General features: G+C 48.7%; 1 protein-coding gene across 6 annotated transcripts in view; it reads left to right on the top strand.

The window, feature by feature from the left end:
- NOD1 (nucleotide binding oligomerization domain containing 1) overlaps nucleotides 1-17,372 on the top strand; it is a 77,102-nt gene that overhangs the window by 5,278 nt on the left and 54,452 nt on the right. Inside the window, exon 1 of one of the 6 annotated variants that reach the window (XM_078440908.2) lies at nucleotides 12,745-12,931. The exons of the other annotated variants lie outside the window; for them this stretch is intronic. The gene's annotated coding sequence lies outside the window, so the exon portion shown is untranslated. Of the gene's footprint in view, nucleotides 1-12,744; nucleotides 12,932-17,372 lie in introns of those variants that run through there. 6 annotated transcript variants of the gene reach the window in all.

Below are 17,372 nucleotides of genomic sequence, written 5' to 3'. Positions count from 1 at the left end.
GGGACCTCATCAAAAGAAAAAGTTTCTGCACAGTAAAGGAAACAATCAGCAAAACTAAAAGGCAACCAACAGAATGGGAGAAGATATTTGCAAATGACATATCAGGTAAAGGATTAGTATCCAAAATCTATAAAGAACTTATCAAACTCAACACCCAAAAAATAAATAATCCAGTGAAGAAATAGGCAAAAGACATGAATACACACTCCTCCGAAGAAGACATCCAGATGACCAACCGACACATGAAAAGATGCTCCACATCACTCATCCTCAGGGAAATACAAATCAAAACCACAATGAGATACCACCTTATACCTGTCAGAATGGCTAACATGAACAACTCAGGCAACAACAGATGTTGGTGAGGATGTGGAGAAAGAGGATCTCTTTTGCATTGTTGGTGGGAATGCAAGCTGGTGCAGCGACTCTGGAAAACAGTATGGAGGTTCCTCAAAAAATTAAAAATAGAACTACCCTACGACCCAGCAATTGCACTACTACGTATTTATCCAAGGGATACAAGTGTGCTATTTCAAAGGGACACATGCACCCCCATGTTTATAGCAGCACTATCAACAATAGCCAAAGTTTGGAAAGAGCCCAACTGTCCATCGATGGATGAATGGATAAATAAGATGTGGTATAGATATATACAATGGAGTATTTCTCGGCAATCAAAAAGGATGAAATCTTGCCATTTGCAACTACATGGATGGAACTGGAGGGTATTATGCTAAGTGAAATTAGTGAGAGAAAGACAAATATCATGTAACTTCACTCATATGAGGACTTTAAGAGAGAAAACAGATGAACATAAGGGAAGGGAAACAAAAATAATATAAAAACAGGGGGACAAAACATAAGGGACTCTTAAATGTGGAGAACGAACAGAGGGTTACTGGAGGGGTTGTGGGAGGGGGGATGGGCTAAATGGGTAAGGGGCTTAAGGAATCTACTCCTGAAATCACTGTTGCAACATATACTAACTAATTTGGATGTAAATTTAAAAAATTAAATTAAAAAAAAAAGTAGGGGGCCGAACAATAACTTTCATGGTTGACACTGGGGCTCAACACTTGGTTGTCACTTCCCCGGTGGCCCCTTTCAGCCAAAAAACAGCAACCATGCTTGGGGCTACTAGGACACAGGCAATACAGTAGCCCTTCTGTCAAGCTCGACAATGTGAACTTGGGGGTCACAAGGTCCGACATGAGTTCTTCTACTTACCTGGCTGCCTGATTCCTCTCCTGGGCTGGGATCTTCTCTCCAAACTTGGAGAGAGGCCAGTAGCCTACCTGGATCAAAAAAACTTGATCCTGTGGCTGCAGGATGGCCACCGTGCCTCAGAGTGCTGGCAGCCACAGTCCTGCTCATCAAGGAGGCGGACAAACTCACACTGGAACAAACACTTAATGTTAACGTCCCACACGCGGTCATGTCCCTGATGAGCACCCAGTGATCTAGTTTTCTCTCCAATTCTCGGCTGGCACAATATCAAGGCCTTCTCTATGAAAACCCAAGGGTCACTCTTGAAACAGTAAGAACACCAAACCCAGCCACCTTCCTTCCCACGGAGGAGGGAGAACCTGACCATGACTGTTCCCAAGTAGTGGATGAAGTCTACACCAGCCGCCTGGACCTCCAAGACCAGGCTATAACAAGCCCGGAGATCACCCTGTTCAGTGATGGGAGCAGCTATTTACAAGAGGGCAGCCGTAGAGCAGGATATGCAGTAACCACAACCACCGAAGTTCTGGAAGCCAAGGCCTTGCCGGAAGGATGGTCGGCACAACTAGCTGAACTGTAAGCCTTAACCTGAGCCCTCATCCTTAGCAAAGGTAAATGAGTTACCATCTACACTGATTCCCGGTATGCCTTCGCTACTGTGCATGTACATGGGGCCATCTATAAAGAAAAAGGCCTCTTTACTGCTGCAGGGAAAACTATCAAAAATACTAAATACTAAAGCTTCTTGAGGCTGTATGGCTGCCAGACAAGGTAGCTATCCTACACTGTAAGGGACATCAGAAAGGAGACAACCCCAGAACTCAAGGAAATCACCTGGCTGACAAAACAGCGAGCGTGGCCGCCTATGGTGACCCAGGCGAAGCTCCTACCTACACTATGACTCTCGCGCCCCAGAGGGAAGTCTCCCCACCCCTGTATACAAATGAGAAGAAAAGTTGGGCCTCGACAGAAGGAGGCACACTAAACAAAGAGGGATGGTGGGTCATGCCAAATGGGCACATCTTTGTCCCGTCATCTATGGGAAGACACCTAGTGAAGGAATATCACCAACTCAGGCACCAAGGAAAAACTGCTCTAGAGGCCCTCCTCAAAAAGACCTACTGTATCAGCCAGCTGCCAGCATTATGCCGAGCTGTCCGTGAACAATGTGTAACGTGTGCCAAAAACAATGCTCAGTCTGCCCCTCGGCCCCCGCCTGGCCCACAAAGGATGGGGGCCGCCCCTTTCGAAGACTCAGAGGTGGACTTTACTGACATACAACCAAATAAAGGATTCAGGTGCCTTCTGGTAATAATCTGCACATATTTGGGATGGGTCGAAGCATTCCCGACCAGAACGGAACGGAGTCGCGAGGTGGCCAAAGCTCTTCTACGGGAGATTGTGCCTCGGTTTGGCCTACCCTTAACCATACACAGTGATAAGGGACCTGCATTTGTGGCAGACATTATACAAACCCTGACAAAGTCCCTCAACATTACCTGGAAACTGCACACCTGCTTACCCCAGAGCTCAGGGAAAGATGAATTGCACCCTCCAAGGAAACCCTGGCTAAGTTCCACCAAAAGACTAATCTCCCATGGCCAGATTTTCTACCACTGGCCCTCTTGTGTGCCCGATGCACGCCTGGGGCACTAGGATTCTCCCCTTTCGAGTTATTATATGGGCGACCCCCACCCCATGTTTAAAAAAACTCCCAGGAGACCTACACCAGATTGAAGACAAGGGAATAAGAGAACAGCTCCAGACCTTGGGGGCAGTCCTAAACAAGTTATAGAGATACACCATAGAGAAGGCCCCAATTTCCTTAGGGACCCCCGTTCACCCCTTTCTGCCAGAAGACTCTGTATGGGTCAAAGATTGAAAGAGGGAACGTCTTAAACCACAGTGGACTGGGCCTCATACTGTTATTCTAACAACTCCTACAGCCCTTAAAGTTTCAGGTATCACCCCTTGGGTCTATCACTCCAGAGTTAAGAAGGCCAACTCAGAAGAACCCCCAACCTGCGAAGTGATCCAGATCCAGTCAACCTGCTTAAACTGACCCTCAAAAGGGAAACTGGCCCCTGAGACCTCCAGCCCTGCTCCAGCCACAGCCCGGAAGCTGGCTGGCCTGTACATGGCAGAAGCTTGAGAAATCAACCCATGGACCAAGCCCAGGGGTTCAGATGAAACTCTGCCAGCCCTTGCCCCTTACTGGTGTCATAGCCCTGATCTTACTTCTTACTGTTGGGCTGATAGAGACTGCATCAACAAGCTAGACATGGGACAAAAGATGCATGCTGGTGGGGCGCCTGGGTGGCTTGGTCGGTTAAGCGTCCGACTTCGGCTCAGGTCATGATCTCACGGTCCGTGAGTTCGAGCCCCGCGTCAGGCTCTGTGCTGACAGCTCAGAGCCTGGAGCCTGTTTCAGATTCTGTGTCTCCCTCTCTCTCTGCCCCTCCCCTGTTCATGCTCTGTCTCTCTCTGTCTCAAAAATAAATAAACGTTAAAAAAAATTAAAAAAAAAAAAAAAAAAGATGCATGCTGGGTCTCACATACCTCCTCTGGATGGGAAGATTATTAAGTATTGCCTGTATATTATGATATCGTCTCTCACCCTCACAACTGCCGCTTACCCACTTTGCCCCCAGGATTGTTATATGACAATAAGGGGGTCAAGGGCATTCAGCACCTTCACCTCCCTCCACAAAGATTGCTACCAGGGAGAAACACCCACTCTCTGTCGGTCACCCAGTGCCCCAAGGGCTAAGTATTGGACTGTAGAGATAACCCAAAATATCAGGAACCCATGTCACTACAAGGGCCTCCAGAGAGGGAAGCGAGCTTGCTACAGTTACCTTCCTCAGTGGGGGATCTCGGACGGGGGAGGGGTGCAAGACAGGGCCCTTCAAAAAGTTATAAAGGATAGCCAGGATGGGGTAATACAAGCCGTAAAGGCAACCGCTCCCTGGGCAGCCTACCAGGGTTTGAACCTTTCAGCCCTCAATCCGATGCTTACCAATTCCCCACTCCAGCGTTGGGCCAACACTACAAGTCCTCCATAAAATACATAATCACACCCAAACCTGTTGGATGTGCTTGCCCCTCAGCCGGAGGGCTCACTTAGCCACTCCCATCCTTTTGACCTGGGAAGCTCCTGAAAATCTCAAAACCAACACCTCTGTCTTAATTGGACCCCTGGCCACTGGGGTCCATCTCACAAATGCCGACAATCTAACCTGTACAGTCCCTGAAGGTATGAATGGTACCTCTCTATGTGCAAAAAATATAACTTTAAAGAAGAAGGTTATATTTGAACCCTATGTTCAACCCCTGGGGTGTTCTCTCTGTGTTCTAATTCGGTCTACCAATGCTTAGAGGCCAACTGGACTCAGATATGTTATTCCGTCTTCCTAACCCCAGAGGTATCCGTATCCACTGAAGATCAGTTCCTAACAGCCTTTAGCCCCAAGTCCCTGGCTAAACAGGCAATCCTGCTACCCGTTCTGATAGGAGCAGGAATTGCGACAGGAATAGGAACCAGAATTGGGGGCATAAGTTCATCCGTAGGACTATACCATAGACTATCTCAAGAGATAAATGAAGACATGGGATGGGTGGCAGATTCTCTGGTAACCTTACAAAGCCAAATAAACTCTCTGGCGGCAGTGACCCTCCAAAATCGGCAAGTCCCTCCACCTCGTCACTTCAGAAAAAAAGAGGGATCTGCATCTTTCTGGGGGAGGAATGTTGCTATTTCGTAAACCAATCAGGAACAGTTACAACTAAGGTTAAGGAACTCAAAAAAAGAAAAAAAAAATCAACGTAGACAACAGGAAAGTATCAATCAATAAGAAGGATGGAATCTCACAGATTGGGCATCCTGGCTTCCTGCCCTGGAGGGGCCCCTTCTCTCCATAATTTTACTTGTATCCATCGGGCCCTGTATACTGAATGCCATGGTACGTTTTATTGAAAACACTGTTGCTTGCCAAACTACTACACGTATCTTAGCCTTCCGAGAGTACCAACCTGTAAAACTGAAAGGTGATGACTACTAAAAGTTTTTTTAAAAGGCATCAAAGCAGGGGGAATGTTGGAGAAGTGAATAAAGTATGCCAAAGATGGCCGATGGGGCTAAAACAAGCTCTGGTCTCTGGCTTAGAGACCCCTCTTCCGGGTTCTTCTTGCCCTGTTAGCCGCGCACGCGCTCGAAAACCCGCCACGAATACGGAAGCTGACAGCTATAAATTGCCCTTCCCACCTGCATTCGGGGCTCAGATCTTTGGAGAAACGGTCTCCTCTGGGCCCACCGGTGCTAAATAAATCTCCAATCCACCAAGATCTCCGAGTGCTGCTTAGTTTCTCCGCCAGCGTTCCAGCCTGGTTCCGTAACAGAGGAGCTACAGGTGAAATGAGTCGGAAAAGTGCAGACAGTTTGAGGAATGCAGAGAAAGTTCAGAGGGACGAACTTGAGCATCTGCAGAATCACTGATTCCCTCCTTAGGGTGTCTCAATCCTGCCTGCACCTTAGAATCGCCTGGGCACTTTTAAAATGCAGCTGACCTGGCCCCATCCCAGATCCATTACATCAGAATCCCTGGGGCTGGGACCCAGTCCTTGACAGCGTTTAAACTCCCCAGGTGATTCCAATGTGCAGCCAGGGTTGGGAGCCAATGACGGAAGAAAGCGTGGCTGCTGAGGAAGGTGGGAAGGCACACAGGGGCCTTGATGGAGTCCAGCTGCAGACGGATCCCTCGGCACCCAGTGTCCTGTGTGGTCCTGGGGGCCTGGCGGCGGGCTTCCCTCAGGCTTTGTGAGCCACCAAAAGGGGAATGAGACTATGCGTGGCAGGGCGAATAGCGTGTTGAAGAGACCCTCTTATGTTCGTCAGTCTTTTGGCACATTGTGAAAAACAGAAGGCGTGCCTGGTTACGATCCCCGCTTGACTCTGCGTCTGGGAAATTGCTCCCTTGTTGCCTTGGAAATGAAGTTGGGGGAAACCAGGAAACCCGCGGCCTCTGCGACTTCTGGGTGATTTAAGGATGAGGCCGGGTGTTGCCACAGGGTTGGGTTTGTCCGTCCTTCCAAAAGCCCCTGTCTGGGTGCTATCATGTCCAGGGCGGGGTGCCTCTCCTGTGGGTTTCTGAGAGGAGTGGATTTCACAGGATGGACCCTTCCTCACCGTGGGGGTGATGTTGGTGGGCAAGTAGCTGTAATCCCAGAAGCAGGGCCATTGGGCAAGACGCACAGTTCTACCCCACGTGCGGGGCGGCTTTAAGAGGTGGGTTGAAAACAAACAACAGCCTACAGGTAGAAAAAGGGCCTTTCAAAGGTTTTAAGAAGAGTACATTTAATTTTTGTGGAATGGAGAAGTGAGTTCAGAGTTTCGGACTCCCAACAAACCTGGGCCCAAATTCAGATTCTGTCGCTTCTATGATATGTGACCATAGGGAAGTTACCTGAAAACTGGGGGTAAAAATAACAGCTGTATGAGGACCCTTATAGTTAAGCGAGATAGTGCGTAGCAAATGCCTGGCAGGGCAGGTGACGTATGGCAGGTGCTCTGTGAGTGGTGGTCATGAGGCACAGTGGCAGTGCTTCGTGTCTGCTGTCTGTCGCTGCTGTTTACTTGACACAGCCGTGAAGTGGGGGGTGGGGTGTTTGTGTAGAAACTGTCTCCCTCCACGCTCCATTCCCCTGCTCTTGTCTGGCCCTGCTAAGGGAAAGGCTTCTTTCCTCTTGGGCCTCTGGGTGCTTTGAGGTCTGGAATTTCAAGCCACTGGTTCCCTCCACCCCCTTCCCCCAGGGTTTATTGATGGGTCTGGAATACAGCTTTAATGCATGTGACGGGAATGAATTTCTTGACAAAAAAAAAAAAAGCAGCCCTTAATCCTAAGACTTCTCCACCCCGCTGCCACCTCTATGAAAAATGGGCTCCTAAGAAAGCTGTGCTGTCTGTAGGGTCTCAGAATTGATGTGGGCACACACACGTGGCTCTCCTCCTGGCAGCATGCCCAGACTACACCCAGGCTGCTTCTGTTCTGCCTCTGCCTCTTGGCTTAGGGACAACGCATCGTCCTTCAGTGACCAAGAACAGGAATTTGGGGAAGGGGGACCCAGATCCTACAGCTGTCGATGCTGCATCCCAGATGAACCTCTCACCCTGGGGCCCGCTGTGTGTGCCCCTGACGATCGCTTGTAGTGACGATAGCACTGTTTAGACTGGACAATTGCGTTCGGCACAGTGATGTCATGTGAAAACTAGGATCAAGTGTTTTTACCGTATATGTGCAATCGCTGACTTTTGCTTATGTGAGACTGTCGAATCCATGTCTCTTTTTAGCCGGAGAGTTCACTATTTCTTCCAACCCTTAAGACATAAGTCTGGGATTTGAGGTTTACGTTTCCAGTTGATTTTACGGCTCTCTTTTTTGGGACGACTTTAGGCAAGATGAAATTAGAAAAGCTAAAATTTGTACTTGTGCTGAATTTTTGTCATGCAGAAGCTGTAGATATTTTGCACGTTTCTAGAAGCCCTGTTTTCTTTTACCGCCTGGACAACGTCAATTGTGTCCCACCCACAGGGCTTCTTTCCATCCATCCACAAAGTCTCAACTTTGTTTTGAGGAAAAGTCTTTGGTGCATCAGATAATGCTCATTGAGGGCAAGTGTTTTTTTCCACACTTGCCTCTTGTAGTAAGAAAGGAGTAGTCCCTGCCATTTCAGTTAATTTATGGTTTTTTACTCAGTGCCGTTAAGTGTGTCGAAGCCAGACTTCCTGGCTTGAATTTTTATCCCTGCGTTTTATCTAGAACTGCCGCAGACCAAACTGTGGGCAGAGATCACTTTGCAGAGTTGGCCAAGCCAAGTTCACCACCACCCCTACCTTCGTCATCCCCCCGCCCCCGCCCCAGCCTCTGGAGCCATTGTGTCAGGCAGGCCTGGGCGCGGTCACTCTGAGGGCGTCCTGGCCCTCTGCTGGGGCACAGTGCCCTAACAAGGGGCTGCTCTAAAGCCAGCAAGGCAGTTTTGTACTGCACTTTGTTAAAAACGGAAGGTAGCCTAGTAAACTGCCACTTTGGAATTTGTTTCACAAAACTATAGTTTCAAGTATTAATAAATAGGTCAACATAAGGGCCCAGATAATTGCAAAGTGAGCACCAGATTAGCACCAGGTTTTAGTAGGTTGGTATTTTAATAAAACATGAAAAGTCGCCACTGTTCTGTTTGTTTCAGGATGTTGGTAGTTGGCCTCTTTACGTGTCTTCACCTAAGGGAAGAAAAGAGTTGGGAGGACATAGAGTTTTTCAGAGGCACACGCAACTGGGTAGGACAGTCATGCGTTGCTAGGGAAAACCCTTCCGTGGCAGGTGATGACTAACTTGAGAAAATATCTGTGGTGTTCTAATTCCCGAAAGATTAAAGCCAGATGGCTAAGAACTTCCCATACTCCGTTTTAACACATTCCCCAATTGCTATCTATGACCGCAAACCAAACCTTCTAGAAGGAAGTTGGTGGAAAGCTAGGCTGTTCTTTGGGGCTATCCTTATTTCTTACAGTTCATGACAGCGGGCTCCTTCATTGGGATGGAGCCACTCATGGACCCCGTTTAACAAGGAGGTGTTTTACATTTAATACAAATTCAGGGACATCCATGGTTTCAAGTGGACACATGAGATCTGTAACAAATACAGACAGGCAGGATGTAAATGAAAGAAACTGGTTTGGGGGTCAGAATTGAACTCAAGCTCCTACTTTGTTCTTTAACTGTGTGAGCTCGCCAAGATACTTAACCTCTTCACCCTGTGTCCTCCTTTGTCAAGTAGTTATAAGAATTCTTTCTTTACTGAGTGGTTTTGCGTATTTGATGAGGTAATTGATATAAGCCACCTGGCTTTCGGGAAATGCCAATTATTGTGATAATGAGTACGCAGATTACTGGGGTCAGAGTGCTGGTCTTGCCACCCCTTGAGCTATGTGGCTTTGGCTAACGTACTTAACAGTCGTGAGTCTCAGTTTTTGTATCTGCAAAATGGGGATGGATAACTCTACCTTATGTGGAAGCATTGGTTTGAGGCTTGATGGAATGAAATGATGATGCATCTGATCTGAAAGACCCTATATAATAGCAAACACTTACATAGATTTAACTGTGTGTAGCCCTGGTCTAAAGGCTTCAGGATTTGGTGGTGGTGGTGCCTTTTTTTTTTTTTTTTTTTAGCGCATTTAATCTTCCCAACAACGCTCTGTGCTGGTTATCCCATTTTACGGATGAGACAACCGAAGCTCAGTGAGATGAAAGAACTCATCCAAAGTGAACAGATAGTAAAGGCTGCACCCAGGATTTGAAGCGGAACCCTGTTATCAACCACTGAAGCTGCACTCTGTGGGTGCCCCTGCCTCTGCTCACCTCCCCCACTTCCCCGTGCCTGCCTTCTGTAATTGGCCCGAAGACGTGCTTCTGCTCTTTGAAGACCCGTATTTCTGGACACGGGGGCCCCAGCGGCCAAAGAACTGCCTGCTTATAAAGCGGCACTTCCCCCCACCCCCCCCCCCCCAGCCTCAACCCCAGACTTGCAGCTTTTAAGCCTCAACAATTGCTTCCACTGGCTGATCTAACATCCCCTGGGTGTGGTGGGGCTGGGGGAGCCCTGATATTCCTATTGACTGATGTTTTTAGAGTGGGTTATGATGTTTATTTGAGAGAAATGTCATCTCAGTGCACTGAGACAGTTAGCCTGGGTGTAATAAAACCTACCTTCACCCAGACAGGTGTGCGGAAAGAGCAGGCCTGGAAGTTCCAGGTGGGGCTGCGCTGGGCACAGTGTTCAAACAGCATGCCTTCGAAAGTGAAGTGCCTGGTCCAAGGTGATTGCCTTTTCACAAATTCCTTCCTCCCCGTCCCTCTTCTTTACACCCCAGGAGCTTTTGCCTCTTTTGGAGATCTAGCAATCTTCCAGGAGACCCGAGCCAGTGGAACACGGGCCCAGATACGCACATTCTCCATTGAGTGAATGGAGGATGCTTCAGCCTTTCAGATAATGAGGTGGCGATTGTTTTTCTGGGAAAACAGAAAGTGTGGAGTGCTTCGCTGGCTCCCCAGTCTGGTGTTGAGGGCTGTTAGAAAGCTGTTTGTAGCTCCTGGTTCCTCCTGGCTCGCTGGAGATTCAATTCTTCAACACATTAATTCAACAAATATTATCGGAAGGCCTTGCTAGTGCCAGGAGTCTATCTGTATCACTGGGATACAGCAGTGAACGAACCGGACCCAGCATCCGGCCAAATGGAGCTTGCAGGATCCTGGAGGAGGAAGGGGTGTAACACACAAACACATAGTTTGAAACTGTGGTAAGCGCCTAAGTGAAAACAATGGTATGCCATGAGACAGACCATCAGAGCTGCACCAGGATTAAGGCAGTCTGAGATATGCTTTTCCAAGAATGAGCCTTTTCAACTAGAACTTGGGATGAGAAGGAGTTGGAGCAGCCAAACGCAGGGAACAGCATGTTTGAAGGCTCAGAGGCGGGAAGGCACCGGCTGTGTTGGGGAATGTGCCGAGAGAGCTAAAGAGTGAACCAAACTCAGGCCACGCCCAGCTTCCTGGGCTGGGAAGGATTTGGAATTTTATTTTAAAAGGCCGTGGGGTGGGGCTTCAGGAGATCCCTACCCCCCACCCCAACCCCTGCTTTTTCTGTTAGTAATGAACAAGAAAAAGATAGTTAACCCCTATTTATTAAGCTTTAGAAACCTCGTCTTAATGTGTGAGACAATTCTGGAGGCGGAAATTTTGGTTTTCAGTTTCTAAATGAAACAGCTGAAGCCCATACTAAAGTAAAAGATGGCAGAATCAGACATCGGAGCCTGACCCACCTAACCACAGCACTGGCTCCGTGGTTCTCTGGGGCAGATGTGTAAACGTGTGCGGGCCTCCTAGGTGCCAGGATCCCTCAGCAGGAGCCTCGGTGGATGGAGGTGGGCGGATCAGTCCTTTCTGGCTCCTTGGAAACAGGAACCAAAGGACCTAATGAGCAGAGGCAGCGTGGGGAGTATGGGTGTCAGACTGTCAGGACCTGCAGGTACCAAATCCTGGGAACCCTGCCTCCTTGGCCAAGGGAAGGGACATCGGATAGTTTTTCATACGAGTCTGCTCTCGTCTGGCATTGCCCTAAAGCCCTGAAAGAGGTGCTTTCTCTGCCCTGTTCATTAGCCGGGGGAATGGCATACCTTTAAAAGGCACAGGGTTTGGAAAAAAAAAAATTATTTGGAGCTTTCACGTCATAGGAAAAGCCTCCAAACCGTAAGGGGGCTGAGACCTCACCGTGGCATGCCAGCTTGCTTTGGGGGGATCTACACTGCCCTCTTTCTCCATACTTCTGTGATGTTGTCATGAGGTGACAGAGTCGGAGGCGATGTGTTTTGGCTGGTGGGAGGCCTGCTCCCTACCACAGGACCACACTGGCTGAGGGCTGTGGAGGGCCCAGGCCCAGGGTGGTGCTGCCTCTGGGGGAACTCGGCATCACGTCCCGGATACCCTGCAGCCGAGCTCCTGGGTAGACTTGGGTCCCACGTGGTTCTGACTGTGGCATCATGTTCAAGTGGGGTGAATAAAACTCTCCAGCTAAGTGTTTTGGCCAGCAGTCAGCAGTGTTTATTTACTTAAGGTCAAGTTTCAACTCAAGCCTCTGAAGTGACTAACTTATTCTGTTCTGGTGGAACGCCTTTCCTTTGAGCAGCCCCAGACATTCTCTGTGTTGGTTCTCAGTGCCACCCCCAGATGTCCCAGACCTGTTGCTTCTGGAGCACTTCCTTCCGCCTAAGTGCTTAAACCCGCTTACAGAGTTCCAGATCTGAGTTTCTGATTCAAGCGTCTCTTGTCTTCAGTCTTCTTTCCTTATTGAGGTACTTTTATTTACTGGCCCCTCCGAGATGGATCCCAGGCAGGGTGTTTTGGGAACTTCGTTTTTCAAAGCCTGGATGACACCAGGAAAATGTCAATCAATAATTGCATGTCAGCCCCCATAAGGCACCATGGGGGGGGGGGGGGCACTGTCACAAAGCACAAGTGATTTTGTCCTGGGTGCATGGATAGACAATGTCCTAGAAGTTGAGAGCTGGGCTCTGGTTGGCCTTTTCAACGCAGCAGCTGATATAAATGCCTTAGAGCAATAGAAGATACTCGTGCCCTCAGATTTGAATTTATCCACCAATCACCTTAGCAAGCAACTTCCCCTAAGTATTCGCATATTCATTCAGTGCACAGTAAGGAAGCCCCTGCTCTAAGCAGTGTGTTGTGCCAGATTCATTCACTCCACAACTTTTTTAAGCGTTTATTTTTGAGAGAGAGGGAGAGAGAGAATCCCAAGCAGACTCCGCACTGTCAGCACAGAGCCTGACGCGGGGCTCGAACTCACAAACGGTGAGATTGTCACCTGAGCCGAAGTCGGACGCTCAACCAACTGAGCCACCCAGGCGCCCCTCAGTAATTTTTTTTTATCTAGCATCCACTGTGTTCTAGAGTGCAGTGACTAACCAGATAGGCCTCTTCGCTGGCAATCGAATGCTGGACCTCAAGGATGAACGGGGCACAAGTCCTGGGCTCATCTGCCTTCTCCATCATGGTCTGTGCCTGCAGCGTGACCCGCACTGCCCTAACCACCGCGTGTGTATGAACTCATTGAACCCTCACCGCGATCTTAGGAGGTAGGCGCTAATCTTGTCTGCGTTTTCTAGGGAAGAACACTGAAGCACAGAGGGGGGGTGTGGTGTCATTTGTCCAAATCACACTGCTATGATTGGAATCAGGTAACCTGGTGTTAGAGTCTTGCTTGGCCCTTGATGGCCACCATCAATCAGCACGAAGGGAGAAGTTAAGAAGGGAGAAGGTGAAGTACCTCGTCCTCTGAGAGAAGCGGGAGTTCTAAGCGGGGGGAGAGGGGGGCCGAGGGGAAGAACAAGGTGTCTGTCCATCACTACCTGGGGGGAGGGTGTATGCTTCTGCCCACCCAGGCAGCTATTCTAATCACAAGGAAGCAAAAGAAGCCTTTGCCTCAGGGCCAGGAGGCCTGGCTTCTAGTTCTGGTTGATCCATACTGCCCAGGGCCTCGGGTTTCCTCACCTCGAAAATGGGGGCCTTGGACAACATTCTATTCCACTCAAGAAGTTCAGGGTTCCAGGGGCGCCTGGGTGGCTCAGTCAGTTAAGTGCCGACTCCAGTTCAGGTCACGATCTCTTGGTTTGTGGGTTCGAGCCCCATGTTGGGCTCTGTGGTGGCAGCTCAGAGCCTGGAGCCTGCTTCGGATTCTGTGTCTCCCTCTCTCTCTGCCCCTCCCCCACTCATGCTCTGTCTCTCAAAAATAAATGATAAAAAAAAAAAAAGCCCCAGGGTTCCAGCAGAAAAGCAAGGGGCTGGTTCTGCATACATTATATGCAGTGTATCTCAACCAGGAGGCTTGACTCTGAGCCATGTGGAGTCAGAAGTTGGACTTCCCAGAAGGCCCCGCGACAGGAGGTCTGCATTCTGTCAGCTTCCATCCCCTCCCAAGGGCTTACATCAGTGGGGCAGCATTCCTTCCTTTGTAGGCAGGGTGGCTGGCTGCGTCTGCATCTGGAGTTCTGTGGCACTTGCCCAAGAAAGGAAGATAGAAAAGGAAGCTAGATAGAAGGAGAGGGGGCGGGGGCAGTGGCACAGAAGAGAGATGATGGGAGATCGACTTCTGTATCTGCTTGGAAATTCTGAAGGATTAAGGGCTTTCAGATACTTAAAGCGAATGAGTGTTAATGGAGTTTAAAAGCTTCAAATAATAAACTGTAGCCTCACCCATCTGCTACGTTTTCTCCAGAGGAAACTGTCAGTAGTTTTCCGGCATGATAGAGGCATACAGGAGTGGGCTTGTGTCCCAGGATAAGAAATTGAAAACAATGTAAGAAAAATTAATAGGAACAACAACAACAACCAGCCCATGAGAGCGAGAGAAAGAGTTCTATGTAGGCCCATTAAAGAATGGCAGTTTGCATTTGTCTAGTGTCAGAAGCCTGGGAGCATAACTGAGCTAATGTTTTTGTGGATTACGCAGCAGGGAAAGTGGAGCCAGTTTGAGTCGCCCCATTGTGCGTGTTCTCTGCACAGCACTGCCGATACTGTGTAAACATATGCTAGGCACTTGCTTTCTGTGAGCTTGCTGTTGGGATGGGTTAGTCCACCCACCCCGTGGTTGGGCACCTTGAAGAACGGTGGGGCCATGCTGTTCAAATCCTCACTCCAGGGGTGCCTGGGTGGCTCAGTCGGTTAAGCGGCCGACTTCCGGCTCAGGTCATGATCTCGCGGTCCGTGAGCTCGAGCCCCGTGTCGGGCTCTGTGCTGACAGCTCAGAGCCTGGAGCCTGTTTCGGATTCTGTGTCTCCCTCTCTCTGACCCTCCCCCATTCATGCTCTGTCTCTCTCTCTGTCTCAAAAATAAATAAAACGTTAAACAAAATAATAAAATAAAAAATAAAAAAAATCCTCACTCCAACCAGTCCACATCGATAGACACAGTATAATTATCTTCGTCATTTTAAGACTGGTCTGAGAGGCTGTGGGTCCTATTCACCAAAATGAAACTTCTTCAAGAGAGGAGAAATTTCCTTGAGGAGACTGCAGGTGTAATCGTCGACCCTCATGGGCATGTGTGGGTTTCGCTGGGGTCTATGTTCAGGTTGGCAGAGTCCATTCTGATCGATGTTTTATAATCTGGGGAATATCTCCAAGGCAGGCCGGGAATGGTGGCTTTCTTGAGCTCCTCTTAAATCTGAATTCAATAAATAAACACCAGTTATCTATTATCTGATATCAATGATCGATTTCTGTTGTTCAGGGCTGTGGGAGTGAGAATGTTTTGGAAACCCATAGTGCGTGTGGCAGCTTGTGGCTTTGCTGAGATGGTATTTGCTGGTTTGACATTCATGATAGGATGTGCTTTTAACAGAGAGGGGAAAGAATCTCAAATGGTTTCACTGGTAACGGTACCTTTTGGGTGGGGAGCGGATATCGGGTGGGAAAATGTGAGCTTCCTGCGGCAGTCCTCCATCAAAATGCAAACATCACTCAGGGGCAAGATGTTCCACGGAAGGCAAATGAGTCGATATTGTTTTAAACCGTTGAGAGGCTTGTGTTACGTGAAAGGAAGGGGAAAATACAAAAGGAAATGAAATATTTGATAATCACGGAACATTTCTTCAATAAGGTATTGCTTGAGGTCCGAAGATTCAAAAATATCTACTTACAAGTCAGTTTTGTTCATTCTTTTGTTCTGTAATTTTTTTCGTGAGAATTGATATTTTCACTTTTGATTCCTTATTTCAAACCGGAGTTAAGTGGCAATACCATGAGTGGACAGCCTCCTACCAAATTGAAGACAAAATAAAATTGTTCCCGCCCACAAACCTGTCAGCTTGACTGTGATATTTCACCAAACCAGAAAGAGCATTTCTTTTATTCACAGGTGCCCAGAAAGAGTCGTAGCATCTCCTCTGAGTTTGCTTGGTTTCCATGACCTGTCGCTTCATTTGATGGGGATGCAGGGCTCGAACCCATGAACCGCGAGATCGTCACCCAGGTGCCCCAGCAGTGTGTGTTTTTCAAGTGATGATAGGTCTGGAAGACCTTTCTGTGCCAGTACGTATGTCTTTGTCACTGACGATGGTTCGCACGTGACAGTCCTGACGTGGTGACGGTGGACTGGGCTGAGGTGCAGCGGTTCTGGCACCGGGCAGGTAGCTGGGTGAAACGACAGGATGTGGGACCACAACAAGCAGATGCGGCCGCTGCGGTAGAAATCAAGGATATGCAGGACTTGCTCGTGTGCCTTTTTTCTGCTTCATACGTTAGTATCTTCTTTTATAGATGACTGTAAGTCAGAGCGAGACGGAGAGTGGTGTTTTATTTTAACCTAACCCTGAACTCCATAAATACAGTCAGTTTTATGGTATCTGAAAAAAAAAAAAATTGTAGCAACTTCTCTTTACTATGCGTGGTCCTTTAATGTCCCGGGGTCCTGTCCTCCAGAAACTGCCGTCTTGTGAAGGAAGGGTGGGAGCCGTGGTGTGCATCCAGCCCTGCCTAGCTGTCTGGATTTTGACAACCCACTTCTCCACTCTGGGCCTCAGTTTCGCAACGTGCTGAATGCTGTTCTTGTCCAAAAGCGTGGTCTCCCTCAGGCTGGGCTGGGTTACAGATAATTCCAAAATCTCAGCAGCTCAAACAACAGGTTTGTGTCTTGCTCATACTGTGCCTGTCCCAATGTGGCAGGAGGCAGTCCTTGTTGTCATTATTGGTGGGTCATGATTCAAAGCAAGTGACTTCAAGGGGGTAGGGAAGTGTAACCCTCCCTGGTACCTAGGAAGAGGGTCCAAACTACTTATTTATGTATTTTAAATATTTTATTTTTAAGTAATGCTCTGTACCCAATGTGGGGCTCGAACTCCCAACCCCGAGATCAGAAGTTGCACGCTCTACTGACTGAGCCAGCCGAGCGCCCCAAGAATCCAAACTATTTAATGAGCCACCTACTTCTATCACTGTGTCTATTTTTCAAGGACCACCAGCCTGTTTGGGAACTCACATTTAGAGAAATGAACAAGGGCACTTGGGCGGCTCAGTTGGTTAAGCGGCCCTTGATCTTTTTTTTTTTTCAGTATATGAAGTTTATTGTCAAATTGGTTTCCGTACAACACCCAGTGCTCATCCCAAAAGGTGCCCTCCTCAATACCCATCACCCACCCTCCCCTCCCTCCCACCCCCAAAGCAGCCCTTGATTTCTACTCAGGTCATGATCTCATGGTTGTGAGTTCAAGCCCCGCATCAGGCTTTGCACGCACAGTGTGGAGCCTGCTTCAGATCTTCTGTCTCCTTCTTTCTGCCCCTCTCACACGTGCACGCGCTCTCGCTCTCTCGCTCTCTCGCTCTCTCGCTCTCTCGCTCTCTCGCTCTCTCTCTCTCTCTCTCTCTCTCTCTCTCAAAAATAACCTCAGAGAAATGAACTGAACTGGGGGTGGCGGGGAGGGCAGTGAGGGATGTAGGTGGTGCTGGGGTCAGCATAGGTACAGGAGCTCATAGCCCTGGCCAGATTCCATAGCAGCTGGATGCCAGCGAAGCTGGCTTTGGT

Source organism: Panthera onca, chromosome A2 (assembly GCF_046562875.1).
Source record: "Panthera onca isolate mPanOnc1 chromosome A2, mPanOnc1 haplotype 2, whole genome shotgun sequence".
NCBI classification, from domain to species: Eukaryota; Metazoa; Chordata; class Mammalia; order Carnivora; family Felidae; genus Panthera; species Panthera onca.
Note: the sequence above shows the minus strand (reverse complement) of the source record. Positions and strands in the feature narration are given on the sequence as shown.